The sequence below is a fragment of the Pelodiscus sinensis genome, chromosome 5 (genome assembly GCF_052426305.1).
Source record: "Pelodiscus sinensis isolate ZL-2025 chromosome 5, ASM5242630v1, whole genome shotgun sequence".
Taxonomy (NCBI): Eukaryota; Metazoa; Chordata; order Testudines; family Trionychidae; genus Pelodiscus; species Pelodiscus sinensis.
The window spans coordinates 57,421,201-57,437,482 of record NC_143056.1 but is presented as its reverse complement, the minus strand read 5'-3'; the positions used below and the strand labels follow the sequence as shown (position 1 = coordinate 57,437,482).

Below are 16,282 nucleotides of genomic sequence, written 5' to 3'. Positions count from 1 at the left end.
TCTTCATATGAGACCTCTTCCAAACCTCTGATCATTGTAGTTGCCTTCCCCTCTCCCACTCTCTCTCTTCCCCTCTCCCACCTCCTTTTCCCAGTCTCCCAAGTTTTGTTTAATAAAGAGAGATTCTATTTTTGACCACACGTTTTCTTTATTTTGTATATCAGGAAGGGGGGCTAGGGAAGGGTAAGTGGAAGGAGGTGAGGGAGGAATGGGGTTCGAGCCCCCGATGGGGAGGACTGGGCTGGCTCTGCGGGCTTCTGGGGGTGGAAGCTCTCCTGCAGCCCCCAATTGCCCCTTCTCCCCAGATGGCAGCCTACAGCAAGTGCGGCCAGTCTGATGGCCGAGTGCTGTGATGTGCCCAGTGTGGGCATTCAGGGCACTCCAAGCCAGGACTGCTTTGCAAGCGGAGCACCCCTGAGAACTGTCTGTCTGGGGTGGAGGTTGGGTCCCTTTAAGCACAGCCCTCGGCTAGCCTGAGGCAGCAGCTCCACGCTCTAAGTCCTCATCTGATGCTCTGCCGTCACTGCTTCTGGCCATCCTTAACCCCAGTTCAGGGTCCACTCTGTGTGGACAAGCTAGTTCGAATTAGCAAAACACTAATTCGAACTAGTTTTTTAGTCTGGATGTGTTAGTTCGAATTAGCTTAGTTCGAATTAACTAATTCGAACTAAGTTAGTTCGAATTAGTGCTGTAGTGTAGACATACCCTATCTGACTCTTGCCATTCTTGGCTTCTTTTATACTTCACGCTCATGCTTCCCCACTTGGCCTGGAAAAAAGATAGGAGAGCCCAGGCTGACTCTCTCCTCTGGATTCCCATCTATGGCAGCTCACAGCTATTCTGCCAATCACTCCACCATTTCCCCTGTGCTATTCCTATCTTTAACTTGCTCATCAGCATCTTCACAAGCTCAGCAGACCCTGACATCCCCTCACCCGGACTTTGCAGTTCCTCGGAGCTTATCATGAGAATGGCTACAGAAGAGGCTCCTAAAAGTCAGTATCTGCTCTTCCCTGTGGTCACTGTATAGCATGGCTGGAAGTTCTCTGCCTCTTGCCTCTGGACAATCAGCATCTCTTTACTTTGACAGAAGTTCTCCCTCAGTCTTTCATCTGGGATTGGAGTTTTATCTCAGGCCTCTTGCTCTATCTTAGACTGATGAAAGGTTTTTGCCAGCTCCTTCAGATGAACACTCATCTGAATAAACTTTTCAGTCTGAAGAGTACTGCAGGCCAGCCTTCTTTGATCAGTGTCTGTTCGCTATGATCCTCTTTTCCCAACTCTTTCCCAGTTGTTTTGGGTGTAAAGGCAGCTTTCCCTTCCTTCTCTTCAAGATTTCAGGCCCTTAAAAGTACAGTTAATTCCAAGGAACACAGGTCTATCTTTTGGAGCCATGCTAGGTGTCAAGGTAGGCTAAAGGACCATGCCAGGTGTCAGGGTAGGCTGACCTCAAGATGCTACCCCACCAAAGGCTGGGTATGCTAATGCTGTGAATGCTGAGCATTTTGCCCATGGAAGAGGAATTCCCAGCCAGGATTTTGGACACCAGGAATTCTGCTGTCCAAAATCCAGTTGCTTTCTGGTTATTCAACACTAAAAGAACTAGATTATAGTCCAAAATATTTAAGGAAAATTAGTAATTTGGTTGCACAAAACCTTTTTGTGTAATACTTTCCTTGTTTGGATGAATAATGTGTGCACGAAAACACAGTGGCTACGTCTACACTGGCCCCTTTTCCGAAAGGGGCATGTTAATTTCACAGGTCGTAATAGGGAAATCCGCAGGGGATTTAAATATCCCCCGCGGCATTTAAATAAAAATGTCCGCCGCTTTTTTCCGGCTTTTAGAAAAGCCGGAAAAGAGCGTCTACACTGGCCCCGATCCTCCGGAAAAAAAGCCCTTTTCCGGAGGATCTTATTCCTACTTCAAAGTAGGATCTTATTCCTACTTACAACTCATATGTAAATCTCTTTATCAAATTAAGCAGTTACACTAGTGCCCACCAAGCATTAAAAACAGTGACGTACTGTAAGAAGCTAAAGCTTGCTTTTGGTTACACAGATATAAATCTGGATTAAATCATTCAACACTTTTCACCTGTGTATTGAAAGCAGCAATTGACAGCCAGTATATGTGCACAGTGTACGACAGGATAGAAGGGATTCAGAAAACAACTAACAGGAGGCCATAAGGTAAAGCAGAAGGCCAACCTTATCTTACACCTTCCTTTTCTTACCACAATCCCTCCTCTCATCATCCCTATGAATGATTAGGTTGCACTTCTTTTGAACAACCACAGAATACAAAATCAAGTCAGTTGAGAGAAAATTCTGTGGGGTATAGCCTCCATCTTCCTAACTTCTGTAAATCTCTATGCACATCTTTGAGACTACAGAATTAATTAATTAATTAATTAATTAATATCTCAGATAAAAAATGATGGGTATTTTTTCACAGATTTTTTGTTTTGTTTTGTTTTCCCCCTCATCCTCCCTGTTACTCTCCTTTTGTCATATTTTATTTGTTTTAATTTTGCTACTGGAAAAGGGGGGGGGCTAAGAGAGATGGAGGTGGGAGAATAAGGAAAATAATAAAATCAGAAACCAAGAAACTTTTTGTTTCTGCTTTCAATGAAAGGTAAAAATAGGAAAAAAATAAAGCTAAAATTTCCCTCAAAAACTGTCATTGTGAAAAAGGCCATTTTTCATGTAAAAAAAAAAACCTGAAGAAATATTTTGACCAGCTCTGTTAACTAGTTTGAATTAGTAACAAGTGCTACTCTGAAGATTTGGTATTTTATCACTTTTATAAGAAATACAATTTACATTTCTCTCACAGCTGAATTTGATCCCTACTGCACAGAAATCAACTTGAGTTGTGAGGGCAGATGGCCGCAGAAGCAAGCTCCAGAATACAAGTGGTCTGCATATAAGAGAGATCCTTAAATAAACCAAGACAAGAAATACATTTAGTCCCTGGGGAGTTTCTTTTTTTATTGTGAAAGTGACCTAATAATTGTAAATTATCTCAATTAACAGGTAGCGGAACTAGCTTCCTTAAAATCAAAAGCAAGTCAATGAAAAAAAATAATTCATGAGAAAGACTTTTAACAATTCCCAGAGCAGCGTGACCCTCGATACTAGCCCTGAAGGCTGTTGTACTGCCACCAGCCTCACCACCAGGGAAGATAGCTATACATCCAGATGCTGCTGTTGGAAAAAATATGTTCCCAAGACTCGGCATCTGCTTCCTGAAACCAAATAAGTCTTGTGTGAATGGATACAAATATTCTGAGAAAAGAGGGGGAAGAAGAAATAATACTGGGTCTCTGAGGAAAGAAAAGTATAAAATACTGATGTGTGTGTGACTTCCTTTAGCTGAAATATAATCTCATAAAGGTAGACCTTTATATTATAGCAGTACCGATGCCTAACTAATCAGAAGGAAAACAAGCAAACATCCACTCAAGTATGCAAATGGTATGAATTCATATGTGCACCCACAGTTGAGCATGCAAATCAGGTCAAGGCACATTCAAAAGCTTACCTCTGAGTTAAATAACTGTTTTCACATGCCTTCCCAATTTGCATGTACAGTCATAATAACTGCCTGTGCAAATGCTGTAGCACGTCTACATGTGGGATTTGTTGCTGAATGAATATAGTTTTCTTTTTAACAACTAACCGCAATATTGGTATCAGGATATAATCAAATAAAGCTACAGTCATTTTCCAGATCGGTCATGCAACTTTATGAAAGGGATGGTACTCAAATCCTCATAGCATCCATCCACCTGCCCTCATTTTTTAAATCAGATACAATAATGTTATTTAAATATATCCATGACCTATTCAGTACACTCATTCCAGCTTAATAGTAAATGCACCAAGTATCACAATGCTTTCATTCCTAAGAATAGAGCATCTCTGTCTACAAATCTCTCTCTTTCAGTTACAAAGTGTGGAAATTTCATCATTTAAAATACATTGAATTTGACACATTGTACTCAGTGCAACTTAGTTGGTATACATAGCATCAGTTGTAGTCTGATTATTGACATCACAAAAAGATATAAGCTGTGAGACTGAGATATTTCATAAAGTCAGAAATAATTATGTCCCACGATCTGCTCTGGTAATAACTGCATTGACCCCAGTGGAATTGCACAAGTTTACAATAGAGTCAAATTTGGCCCAATATTCCTAGCATCAAAGACTATTGACTTGTGCATTGTAGAAATGCTTCCTGCTTCTGTACAGTATAGTTCCTTCTTTTGTGTAGACAACAATAGAAAAAATAAATACATGGAATCTATTTGCCCTTAATTCTGCTCATGTATATTCCATCTGTGTTAACATGGCACTTTAAGAAGAACAGAGCCAATTTTAATGGTTCCCAGAATATAAGAGAAATGAGCAATGACATAAATCCTTCCTTGAATTTTTTGTGGTTTCTGGAGTGTGAGAGAACTCACTGCATCACTGCATGTGTTTCTTGAGGCTTTAAACTGGTGGGGGGGAAGCACTAAAACACTGAAGCTTCCCTGATCAGATTTCCATGCCATACTACCCAGCACAAATACATGATGCTGACTCAAAAAAATTTGAAACATGAAGAAAAATGTTTTGCCTTGTATTCTAAAGCTGCTCCCTGCCCATACACATACAATCTTCCAGATAAAAAATATTAAATAGAATACCTTTCCATCATTCAAGGACTATATCTCCTTATTCACTCTCTCTAGGGTATGTCTCCACTACTGACTTTTGTCAGAAAAATGACCATTTTTCTGACAAAAGCTGAGTTACGCCCATACTGCAATTGCGTTCTTCCAAAAGTAAATCGAAAGAACAGAGGGGTTTTCCCAGCATTGGTAATCCTTTTCTATGAGGTAGAAACCTTTTCTTGAAAGAGCTCTTTTGGAAAAAGGCATGTGTGGACAGGGAAGTGGGAGTTCTTTCATAAGAAGAGGAAAGAGGAAAAAGCACTGGTGCCCTGGTGGCTGCTTCATCCATAGTAATCACAGCTTAAATGCGAGATAGCGTCCATTCAGTGTGGATGCTATCTTCCGAAAGAAGCATGCAGTCTATATACAGCCTTTTTCTTCTCACCATATTAACTAAGATGCTACACTATTTACCAATGACAATATTTCAAACTTTCACTGGCTGCTTTGGTCTGTAGCTCTAGACATCAGATCAAAAACAGAGAAAAAATGAGGATCCTGTGGCATTTTAGAGACTAACAGATTTATTAGGGCATAAGCTTTCATGGGTAAAACCCATTTCATCAGATAAATTAGAGTGGAGTATACAGAGGGTATATATAAGGACAATAAAAAGTATTTTACCCTCTTTCTTTTGTTGTCTTTATAACATAAGAACATAAGAATGGTCATACTGGGTCAGACCAAAGGTCCATTTAGTCCAGTATCCTGTCTTCTGACAGTGGCCAATTCCAGATGTTCAGGAGGGAGTGAACAGAACAGGGAATCTTCCAGCAATCCCTCGCCTGTCATCCATTCCCAGTTCCACATACTGACTGTGTACTGTGTCAAGAAAAACTTCCTTTTGTTTATTTTAAACCTGCTACCTATTAATTTAATTTGGTAACTCCTAGTTCTTATGTCATAGGAACAAGTAAATAACTTTTCCTTATTTACTTTTTCCACATCAGTCATGATTTTATAAATCTCTGTCATATTACCCCTTAGTCTCCTCTTTTCTGAGATGAAAAGTCCAAGTCTTTTTAATCTCCCTTCATTTGGAACCCGTTCCAAACCCCTAATCGTTTTTGTTGCCCTTTTCTGAACCTTTACCAATGTCATATATATCTTTCTTGAGCTGAGGTAAAAACATTTGTATGCAGTATTCAAGATGTGGGTATACCATGGTTTTATATAGAGGGAATAAAATGTTCTCTGTCTTATTCTGTATCCCTTTTTTAATGATTCCTAACATTCTGTTTGCTTTTTTGACTGCCGCTGCACATTGAGTGGATGTTTTCAGAGAACTATCTACAATGACTCCAAGATCTCTGTCTTGAGTAGTTATAGCTAAATTAGTCCCCATCATATTGTATGTATAGTTGGGATTATTTTTTCCAATGTGCATTACTTTACATTTATCAACATTACATTTCACTTGCCATTTTGTTGCCCAATCATTTAGTTTTGTGAAATTTTTTTGAAGCTCTTCCCCATATGCTTTGGTCTTAACTATCTTGAGCAGTTTAGTATTGTCTTCAAATTTTGCAACCTCACTGTATACCTCTTTCTCCAGATCATTTATAAATAGGATGAATAGGATTGGTCCCAGTACAGACCCTTGGGGAACACCACTAGCTACCTCTCTCCATTCTGAAAACTTACCATTTATTCCTATTCTTTGTTTCCTGTCTTTTAACCAGTTATCAGTCCATAAGAGGACCTTCCCTCTTATTCCATGACAACTTACTTTACTTAAGAACCTTTGGTGAGGGACCTTATCAAAAGCTTTCTAGAAATCTAAGTACACTATATCTACTGGATCCCCCTTGTCCATGTGTGTGTTGATCCCCCTCAATGAACTCTAGTAGATTAGTAAGGCATGATTTCCTTTTACAGAAACCATGTTGACTTTTCCCCCAGCAAATCATGTTCATCTATGTGTCTGACAATTTTATTCTTTACTATAGTTTCAACTAATTTGCCCAGTACTGATGTTAGATTGTAATGGTCTGTAAGTGCCAGGATCACTTCTAGAGCCCTTTTTAAATATTGGCATCACATTAGCTATATTCCAGTCATTAGGGATAGAAGCTGATTTAAGGGATAGGTTAAAAACCACAGTTAATAGTTCCACAATTTCACATTTGAATTCTTTCAGAACTCTTGAATCAATGCCATCTTGTTACTGTTAAATTTATCAATTCGTTTCAAAATCTCTTCTAGTGACACCTCAATCTTGGACAATTCCTCAGATTTGTCACCTAAAAACAATGGGTCATGTTTGGGAATCTCCCTAGCATCCTCAGTCATAAAGATAGAAGCAAAGAATTAATTTAATTTCTGCACAATGACCTTATCAACTTTGAGTGCTCCTCTGGCATCTCAATCATCCAGGGGCCCTACTGGCTGTTTAACTGGCTTCCTGCTTTTGCTATTACTAAAACATTTTACTATTTCTTTTTGAGTTTTTGGCAAGCTATTCTTCAAACTCCTTTTTGCTTTTCTTCTTATATTTTTACACTTAATTTGACAGAGTATATGCTCCTTTCTATTTTCCTCACTAGGATTTAATTTCCACTTTTTAAAAGATGCCTTTTTATCTCTCTCTGCTTCTTTTACTTGGTTGTTAAGCCATGGTGACACATTGTTGGTTCTCTTCTGTGTTTTTTATTTGGCATATATATTTAAGTTGGGCCTCTATTATGGTGGATTTGAAAAGTTTCCATGAAGCTTGTAGGGATTTTACTTTTTTACTAACCTCCTCATTTCCTCTTTCTGAAAGGGTACGTCTACACTTGCTCCCTAGTTCGAGCTAGGGATGCAAATGTAGGCAACCGAAATTGCTAATGATGAGGGGATTTAAATATCCCACACTTCATTAGCATGATCTCGCTGGCGCATTACTCTGCTCAACAGCTGATTCAAATGAGGAAGTGCACGCCGGGACGCGTTAGTTCAAACCAAACCTTGCTTTGAACTAACGCGTCCCTGTGCGCACTTCCTGGTTCGAATCAGCTGTTGAGCAGAGTAACGCGCCGACGAGATCAAGCTAATGAAGTGCGGGATATTTAAATCCCCTCTTCATTAGCAATTTCGTTCGCCTACATTTGCATTCCTAGCTCGAACTAGGGGGCTAGTATAGACGTACCTATAGTGTTGGGCTGCTGAGGTGTTTTTCCCTCCACAGAGATGTTAAATTTTATTACATTATGATCACTATTTCCAAGTGGTCCAGTTATATTTACCCCTTGGACCAAATCCTGCACTCCACTTAAGACTAATCAAGAATTGCCTCTCTTCTTATTGGTTCTTATATATGCCCATGCCTCTATAAACTACAGTCCAATTTATCCAATGAAGTGGGTTTTATCCACAAAAGCTTATGCTCTAATAAATCTGGTGCCACAGGACTCCTCGTTGTTTTTGCAGATACCGACTAATACAGCTACCCCCCTGGTTTATCTTATACCTTCTTTTATAAGTTACCTTTGATTAGCATCCACATTCACTTTGGACTAGACCCAAAATTGCTGACATCATTTATTCTCTTTCTGTTGCATTCATAGGCTGTGGGAAAAACCCTTCAGTTATCTGAGCTTTATAAATTTTCTGTAGAAGTCACCCTCATTTAGAAACTGCTGTTAGGTAGGTTTGGCAATGCTTTGGCAAACATTTATTAGCTATATTCAAAAATCAACTCTTTCCTACTCCAAATACACATTAAAAATACTACTCAATTATAAAGCCACAGGGAAAGTAATTAAATGTAATATAAACGTCTATACAAAGATACAAAATATACAGTGTGAATAAACATATCTGTGCAGATGTATAAATTGACTGTGTGTCAATGTATATGTTTGTTGATGTTTATGTCCGGGTCTCACTCTGTCCTTTGCTCACTATGTATAATCACATCTGTGTTATTGGTTTCTGAGATATTTGTTTTAAAACATGAATTATAGTGAAATGTTATTGTTTCCCCATTTTATGTTATTCATAGTTTTATGTGTATAGTGTAGGGTTATATTACAATGGTTTAATGTTTTGGCTTCTTTTGACTTAAGAGTATGTTTGCTCATATAGTAGATTCTAGTAAGCTACATCTCTGAAAACTCCAAGAAAGAGAGAGAAAGACCTAATGGCTGTGTCATTGAAAATAAAATGCATTGCATTATGAAGTTGATTTTAGCTCTTCTCCTCTCTCTTGTGGTGGAAGGTTGTTGGGCACAATATCTACAAAGTGATCTGATTGTGCATGAAAATCAGGTTACATTTCATCTTTTGACTATGCGGTATTCATTGCTCTGTCACACTCTCATGCACTGAACATGGTATCACCAAAATCAACATGCAGAGACAGTTCTATTAATGATTATGAATGCTGAGTCTGACATAGTTGCACACACTTTTGTACTTGGCATTTAAATGATGTAGTTCCACTGTTTTCTTGTTTTTTGTTATTGGGAGTTTTTAATTATTTCAATGTACTATTACATTACTTTGTGCTTTTCTGCTACAGTATTGTAGAATGATAATGTTTTTTATTATCTGCCAATAAGGCCGTTTTTTGTAATGATTTCTGTAGCTTTCTTCATATATGCTTCCAGAATACTCTATACAATCAATCTTATGTTCAGTTTTCAATGGCAACAAATAGAAAAGTCTTTAATTTGAGCTCAGACTGAGGTGTGGTTATCATTTCAAACCACTGACAGGAGCTGACTATACAAGAGCAATTCTCTTATTCTCCTCGCACATGAACCTCTAAAATGCAACAGAGCACATATACTGATAGGATTGACATAAACCTCCATGTCAAATATTGGCTCTACTCATATTTTACAGGCAGTGGAACCTAAGGTCTGCATTGCCTCTGGCCTACTACAGGCTAGATTTACAAAAGAGGAGATGGATTCCTTGAGATTGGGCATGCCCATTTGATTGATTTCATATGTGACTTTCCTTTAAAGGCAAATCCACGAGCAGAATTCACTGTAGGCCTTGACTGGAATAATTTATGCTCATCACATCACCTATATATCCTCTTCCATGGCAAAAGCACCAACACTAAAGCCAACACATATGTCCATCTCAGGCCTTATTTGTAGTTGAGACAACACAGAGGGAATGTGTAGCCACACGTCACAGCAAAAGGTAGGCATCTTCACTGTGGTATGTGCATGTCAGTGAATGGCTATGGCAGGAGAGACTGTAGCTTCTCACTGCTAGCGATGTCTCCAGTTCCCTGGCCAGGGGAGGGCAACAGACTTGCGGGGCCCTGGACAAGGCAGGACCAGCTCTGTGCCCTGAGAAGGAGCAGGGGCCTTGGGCAGAAGGGGCAGGGTTGGGGCAGCCAGCTCTCAGTGCCACCCGGAGTGCACCCTGCTAGTTTCCCAGCCCTCAGAGCTGCTGGAGCACATTGCACAGTGCTCCAGTGGTGATTTAAAGGGCTCAGAGCTCTGGCCACTGACACTTATGCAAAAGCAGCGGTGGCGGCAGCTGGGAGCCCTGGGCCCCTTTGAATCACTCAACTCTGGGGCAACTGCCCCTTTGCCCTTCCCATCGGCGGGCCTATGCCTGGTTCCACCACAGCTTTTTCTAGCTGTTCATGTCTTTTACTGCAGCGAGGAAACTCTCCAGCAGTGAGGACACTGCAGGTCTCTAAACTCGTAAAAATAGCAATGTAGACTTGGAGTGGCAACTGGTTTGGTGTGTAGAGAGCCAAGTAGGCTAACCACAGTTCTGGTGAATCCATTCTCTACTCACTTAAGCAGTGCCTCACCATCTACAGTGTTATTAATACCTATGCTAGCTGGACATGCAGTGTCTATCCCCTATATATCATCATCAAGTATAGACCTCCCCTCAGAAATGCTCCATGGCTTCCCAGCACACAGAGCAGATCCTGACCTCCCTTGCACCTTTCATTTCCCTAACTCATTTCAGGGAGATTTACATCCTTCACTTCCAATTTTGTCCCTCCCATGTTGTCCCTCATCAGTCACAGCAAAAGTCTTCTTGTACCAGGTATTTCCATCTCTATTCATAACAGATTCCTACTGGCTCTGAGTTGGAATGTGAGTGAATAAATGGAGGATGGGGGGTGGTAGTAGTGGAAAGCATTTAGGGATTAGAGTTTTATATGCAGGGAAGACCCAACAACTAGTCAATATTTTACCCTGTTACAGTGCAGATCTTTTCATTTAAAAAATGGAATGACATTTCCCTCTGCCAGGTGAAATCTTTGCTAACAAAAAACCCTGTCTCATTCACCCCATGAATGAGATTGGCATAAAATTAATAAAATGACATTAAATATACACAGGGGCTGTGTCTAGACTGCATCTCTTTTCCGTAAAAGGGATGCAAATTAGACACATCGCAATTGCAAATGAAGCGGGGATTTAAATCCCCCCCGCTTCATTTGCATAAACATGGCTGCCGCTATTTTCCGGCTCAGAGCTTTGCCGGAAAAAAACGCCAGTCTAGATGCGGATCTTTTGGAAAATAAAGCCTTTTCCGAAAGATCCCTTATTCCTCTTAAAATAAGGAATAAGGGATCTTTTGGAAAAGGCTTTATTTTCCAAAAGATCCACATCTAGACTGGCATTTTTTTCCGGCAAAGCTCTGAGCCGGAAAATAGCGGCAGCCATGTTTATGCAAATGAAGCGGGGGGGATTTAAATCCCCGCTTCATTTGCAATTGCGATGTGTCTAATTTGCATCCCTTTTACGGAAAAGGGATGCAGTCTAGACACAGCCAGGTTCTTTTTATTTGCCCTTTGGTTTCTGAGCCTATAGGGTGTACTCAGGTCGTATTTTTACTAGAGTTCAGGTATTAGAAATTTTAGAAAAACAACAAATACAAGACAAGGAGTAGTTGATAATTTTTGCATCCCACAGGGACTAGCACAGTATAGCTCCATCATAGACTGAGGTGACCATCACGATAATAGGTTAAACTTAAAACTTGCAACTTTGGATCTATGGTGGCTTCAGTGCAGGCAGAAGTCAGGTGTTTTTTTAATCATTTTTTCATCTAACTCTGTTCAGAGTTATAATTTGTGTAGTTGCTCTAATGAAAAGTTGTAGGTCCTAGTTCTCTTCCTGTGAACATGACCTACGTAAATCTCAACTACAAAAGGAGAAAATGACCTTTGTGACTCACTGAAACAATTTGAGAGTTTTAAAGCTATTCACTAGACTCCCGTGTGTTATACTCTTTTTAAATTAAGATTTCCCTTGGTTTAGTTTGGTGTTTTTAATTCAAATAATGTATTTTAAACATTAAAAAAGATGTACATACACGTGAACAAAAACAAAAGCCGAGCCCCCAGAGAGATCTTAAATGACAAACTGAAAACACTAATTCACTTTCAAGTTAAAAAGCCATATCTTCACACGGTGCAAATGGGCATAATTCCAATATACACAATAGAACGGCATTCATTTACATCAGCTAAGGATTTGTCCCAAGATGCATTCACCAAACTGTTTGTAGTGCACAGAACAAACATCCTAATGTGCATCTAAAGATAGAAGGTAAAACCAATAGAGATTGTGACCCTCTGACTTCACACAAACACTGATAATGTGATATATTTCTTGTTGCTCTGTCTGGAAGCACTTAAAAGAAAAAAAGAAAAGCACTTAAGAATATTAATCACTGTTGACCATTTCATTATATTGCAAATGTTATGGTGGATTGACATGCAGTAGCTTAGAACTATTACATATTATACCATGATTTAATATAACAGCTCTTTTATTCTATTTTATTTTGTTACTCATTGCTTGCATAATACATAGGGAAAATGCTTACAGAGTTTGATTCAATGTTTTTAAAGAAAAAACAAACCACTGCCTAAGCCTCATTGTATTTGTATGTCAAGGGTACCATGACAATAGGAAGATTTGTTACCCGTGTTTACAGCATACTGTCATGTGCTATTTTAACTTAGTACCTCATGTGCATCCAGCTGCCAAAATCTGTCCTTTTCATCTAGGTATCTGTCATTGCCATACAAGTGCAACAGCAGGGACTTGGACTCAGTTTCAAGCTAACATTTCCCTGTAACTGTGATATCACCCTGCTGCTCCAGCAGCAGGAGAGCCATCTTCAGCTTGAGCTCAGGCTGTGTCTTCATAAAGTTTTTCTTTTCCTTCCTAAAACTTCCCCATTTTGCTGCCACTGTTCCACTGTTGTTAGCAACAGTGTGAGTGCTAGTGGTTCCAGAACTCTCCTTGTTTTACATAACACTATTTAATTTATATGACAGAACTACCTAAGAATCAACCCATTGTGCTGGGTGCCATCCAGAGAACAACAAAGGCAACAGTCTGTGCCCTTGTGAGGGTGTCAGATAAGATGTAACAGGTAGACCAAATAGAGTGGGAGAGGGCAGGAAGATGAGGTAATAAAAGAAAAAATGTTTAGCAGCCATGCTATGCTTTGTAGCCTGGAGTGATGGGGTAGTGTCCCCCTACCAAGGTAGCGGTGCCTGGAAGTCAGCCCAGCCCATCAATTTAAATTTACTGAAAAGTCCAACATATATACAAGGATTTAAGAGATTATCATTGAGGGGAATCCCTTCTGGGAACAAGTGTGCCCAGGGTCAGGACTCTTGCAGAGAGACAGGGCAAGGCTCTCCACTCACCCAATAAATAGGGAGTGAGCAGGGAGAAGGGAACCAGCATAAATGCTGCTTCTTCTGCCATACCAGGGTGGACACCAGTAGCAGATGGACAGGCTGCCTGCTGAGGAACTGTTAGTGAAAGGTGGTCAACTGAGGGAGAAGCTGATTGAGGCCCTACATCTGGCTAACTTACCGCCCCAAAGAGAAAGGCTGGGGATTCTTGGTTTGGTGAAGCTGACCAGACTTTTATATGGATCCAGAGTGGGGTGACCTGGGACAATTAACACAGTGAGATACATATGGCAGGAAAACTTAATAGATAAGGCTCTATGAAGAAGGTCCATGTCTTGAACCAAGTATCAGAGGGGTAGCCTGTGTTAGTCTGAATCTGCAAAAGCGACGAAGAATCAATGGACACAAATCTGATATTAGGAATGGCAACATACAAAAACCTGTAGGGGAACACTTCAATCTTCCTGGACACACAATTGCAGATCTAAAAGTAGCCATCCTGCAGCAAAAAAACTTCAGGACCAGACTTCAAAGAGAAACTGCTGAGCTACAGTTCATCTTTAAGTTTGACACAATCAACTCTGGATTAAACAAAGACTGTGAATGGCTTGCTAACTACAAAAGCAGCTTCTATTCTCTTGGAATTCACACCTCCAGATCAGCTGCTAGAAGTGGGCCTCATCCTCCTTGATTGGATCCACCTGGTCATCTCCAGCCTGATCCTGGCCTGCATATTTATTCCTGCCTCTGGAAATTTCCACTACATGCATCTGACGAAGTGGGTCTTTGCCCACGAAAGCTTATGCTCCTACACTTCAGTTAGTCTATAAGGTGTCACAGGACTCTTCGTCGGTCTTGAACCAACTTAGTCAAAATAAATGGTAAAAAGAACCTGAGTGGGCCCTAAATGCAATGTGCCTGCAAGGCCATGTGGGGCCACAAAGGAGCGTATGGAAGGGCAGTGCCCCATGACACCCTGCTTGCACTTCTCCATGTTTGGTTATGTCTACACTGCAAAGTTAATTCGAAATAACAGCGTCTATACAGGCAAACCGCTATTTTGAAATAAAATCGAAATAATAGGGCACTTAATTCGAATTTGGTAAACCTCATTCTATGAGGAATAATGCCAAATTCGAAATAGCTAATTAGAAATAAGCGCGGTGTAGATGCTTATTTCGAATTAGCTGGCCTCCAGCCCTTCCCAGGTTCCCTTGGTGGTCACTCTGGGCCAAACCAGGAAAACTCCTCTCCCTTCCCCCATCTCTGGAGCCCTTAAAGGGGTAGACTCTGGCCAGACTGCATGGTAGGCCATATCCAGGCCTACCAGCAGTCTCTGCCCCGACCCACTGCCCCCACAATGATCCAGGCAGACAGTGCCAGCCAGCCATCCCCGCCCAGTCCCCCAGCACCCAGGAGTCAGCCAGGGCTCGTAGACACCACGTTCCCTCCTGCACTAGTGAGGAGATCATGGACCTCACTGAGGTTTGGAGGCAGGCCCCCAATGTCCACGATCTCCGCACTAGACAGAGGAAAGTGACCATCTATGGCCGCATAGCTGCCACCATGGCCCAGAAAGGCCACAGGCGCACCCAGGAGCAGATGCGCCTGAAAATTAAAGAGCTGCAGCAGGGGTATGTGAGGGCCACTTGGGGCAACTCCTCAGCGGGCATCTGCCCTACTTCAAGGCCCTGGACCACATCCCGGGGGGCGGGACGGTCCGTGCCACCCCGGGGGGCAGCGAGCCGGGACCAGAGGACCCTGACCAGGGCACAGAGCAGGAGCCGCCACACCGCCAGGACCCCCAAGCAGTCCCACCTGCAGAGTTAGCAGGGTCATCCGGGGAGGCCACACCATGTAAGTGCTGTCCCTGTCCCCTACCCGGGAGGGGGGGGGGATGCAGGAAGGGAGACCAGGGACCACGCACGTGGGCCTTGCTTACCACAGATCATGCAGCAACCTGTGCACAGGCAAGCAAGTGCTGTGCCGCCCCTGGGCAGGTGACTCCAGCTGCCTGTCACACAGGGGCCTTGGCCTGATAACCACACGTGTGTGAAGAGACCTGATATGCTCCTGACCCCAGGGCGGGACACAGCAGGACGTCCTCCCTTCACACGTCTCCTCTAGCATCTCCCCCCCATCTCACCCACACTATACACAGCACAGGGGCATGGGTACAGTTTCGGGGCAGCTCCCACTCCCGGGAATAGCTGGACATTCCAACCATGGCCTCTGTGCAAGCACAGCAGCTCTGACAGTGCAGGACATGGTCATCCTCACCTCGCAGAGGTGAGCTGGGCTTCACCCACTGTGTCCCCAGGAAGAACTGACCACTTCTCTTCTTTCTCCACAGCTGCACCAGCTGCATGTGCAGGATGCACCACCCCTCCCGGGACATGCTCCCGCACCCGAGTGCTCCACAGGACGACCACAAAAAGGAGGTACCGAGAACAACACCTGGGGGTCTTACAAGCCGTGACCCGCATCATGGAGCAGCGGACATAAGAACAACAAGAGTTCTGGAGGGAGCTGCTTGCCCAGGGTCATGCCATCTGTACCCATCTGCAGACCCTAGTGCAGAGCATGCTGCCTTGTGCTGCTCCTGCACCTGCTGCTCCCCCAGTTACCGTTCCTCCTCCCACCTCCTCCCACTTCTTCTCCCCCTCCCGCCTCTCCCTCCTCAACCTCCTCACCCTTCTCCTCAGTCTCCACACACCCCATCTCAACCTTCACACCCTCCTCCCCATCCCCCCGGGGACACCGAGGCCCCTGCACCCACCATGCTAGGAGACATGTGGCCCGATGAGACCCCCAACCCTGAGCATTTCCCTCCTCCTTGCTCCCTTTGCTTCCCCCTTCCAGGTTCCTCCTCCCAATTTTCCCCCTTCTCTCTCCCATCTTCTCTCCTCCTGTCTCCCGCCTC

The 16,282-nt window shown here is 42.4% G+C and overlaps 1 long non-coding RNA gene across 5 annotated transcripts in view; it reads right to left on the bottom strand.

Annotated features, from left to right (window-relative positions):
* Positions 1-12,903, bottom strand: part of LOC112547391 (uncharacterized) — a 34,628-nt gene extending 21,725 nt beyond the window's left edge. For all 5 annotated transcript variants that reach the window (XR_012903184.2, XR_012903188.2, XR_003091133.3 and 2 more), the window contains exon 1: positions 12,676-12,903. This is a non-coding gene — a long non-coding RNA (uncharacterized LOC112547391). The remainder of the gene's footprint in view (positions 1-12,675) is intronic.
* Between the last annotated feature and the right edge of the window lie 3,379 nt (positions 12,904-16,282).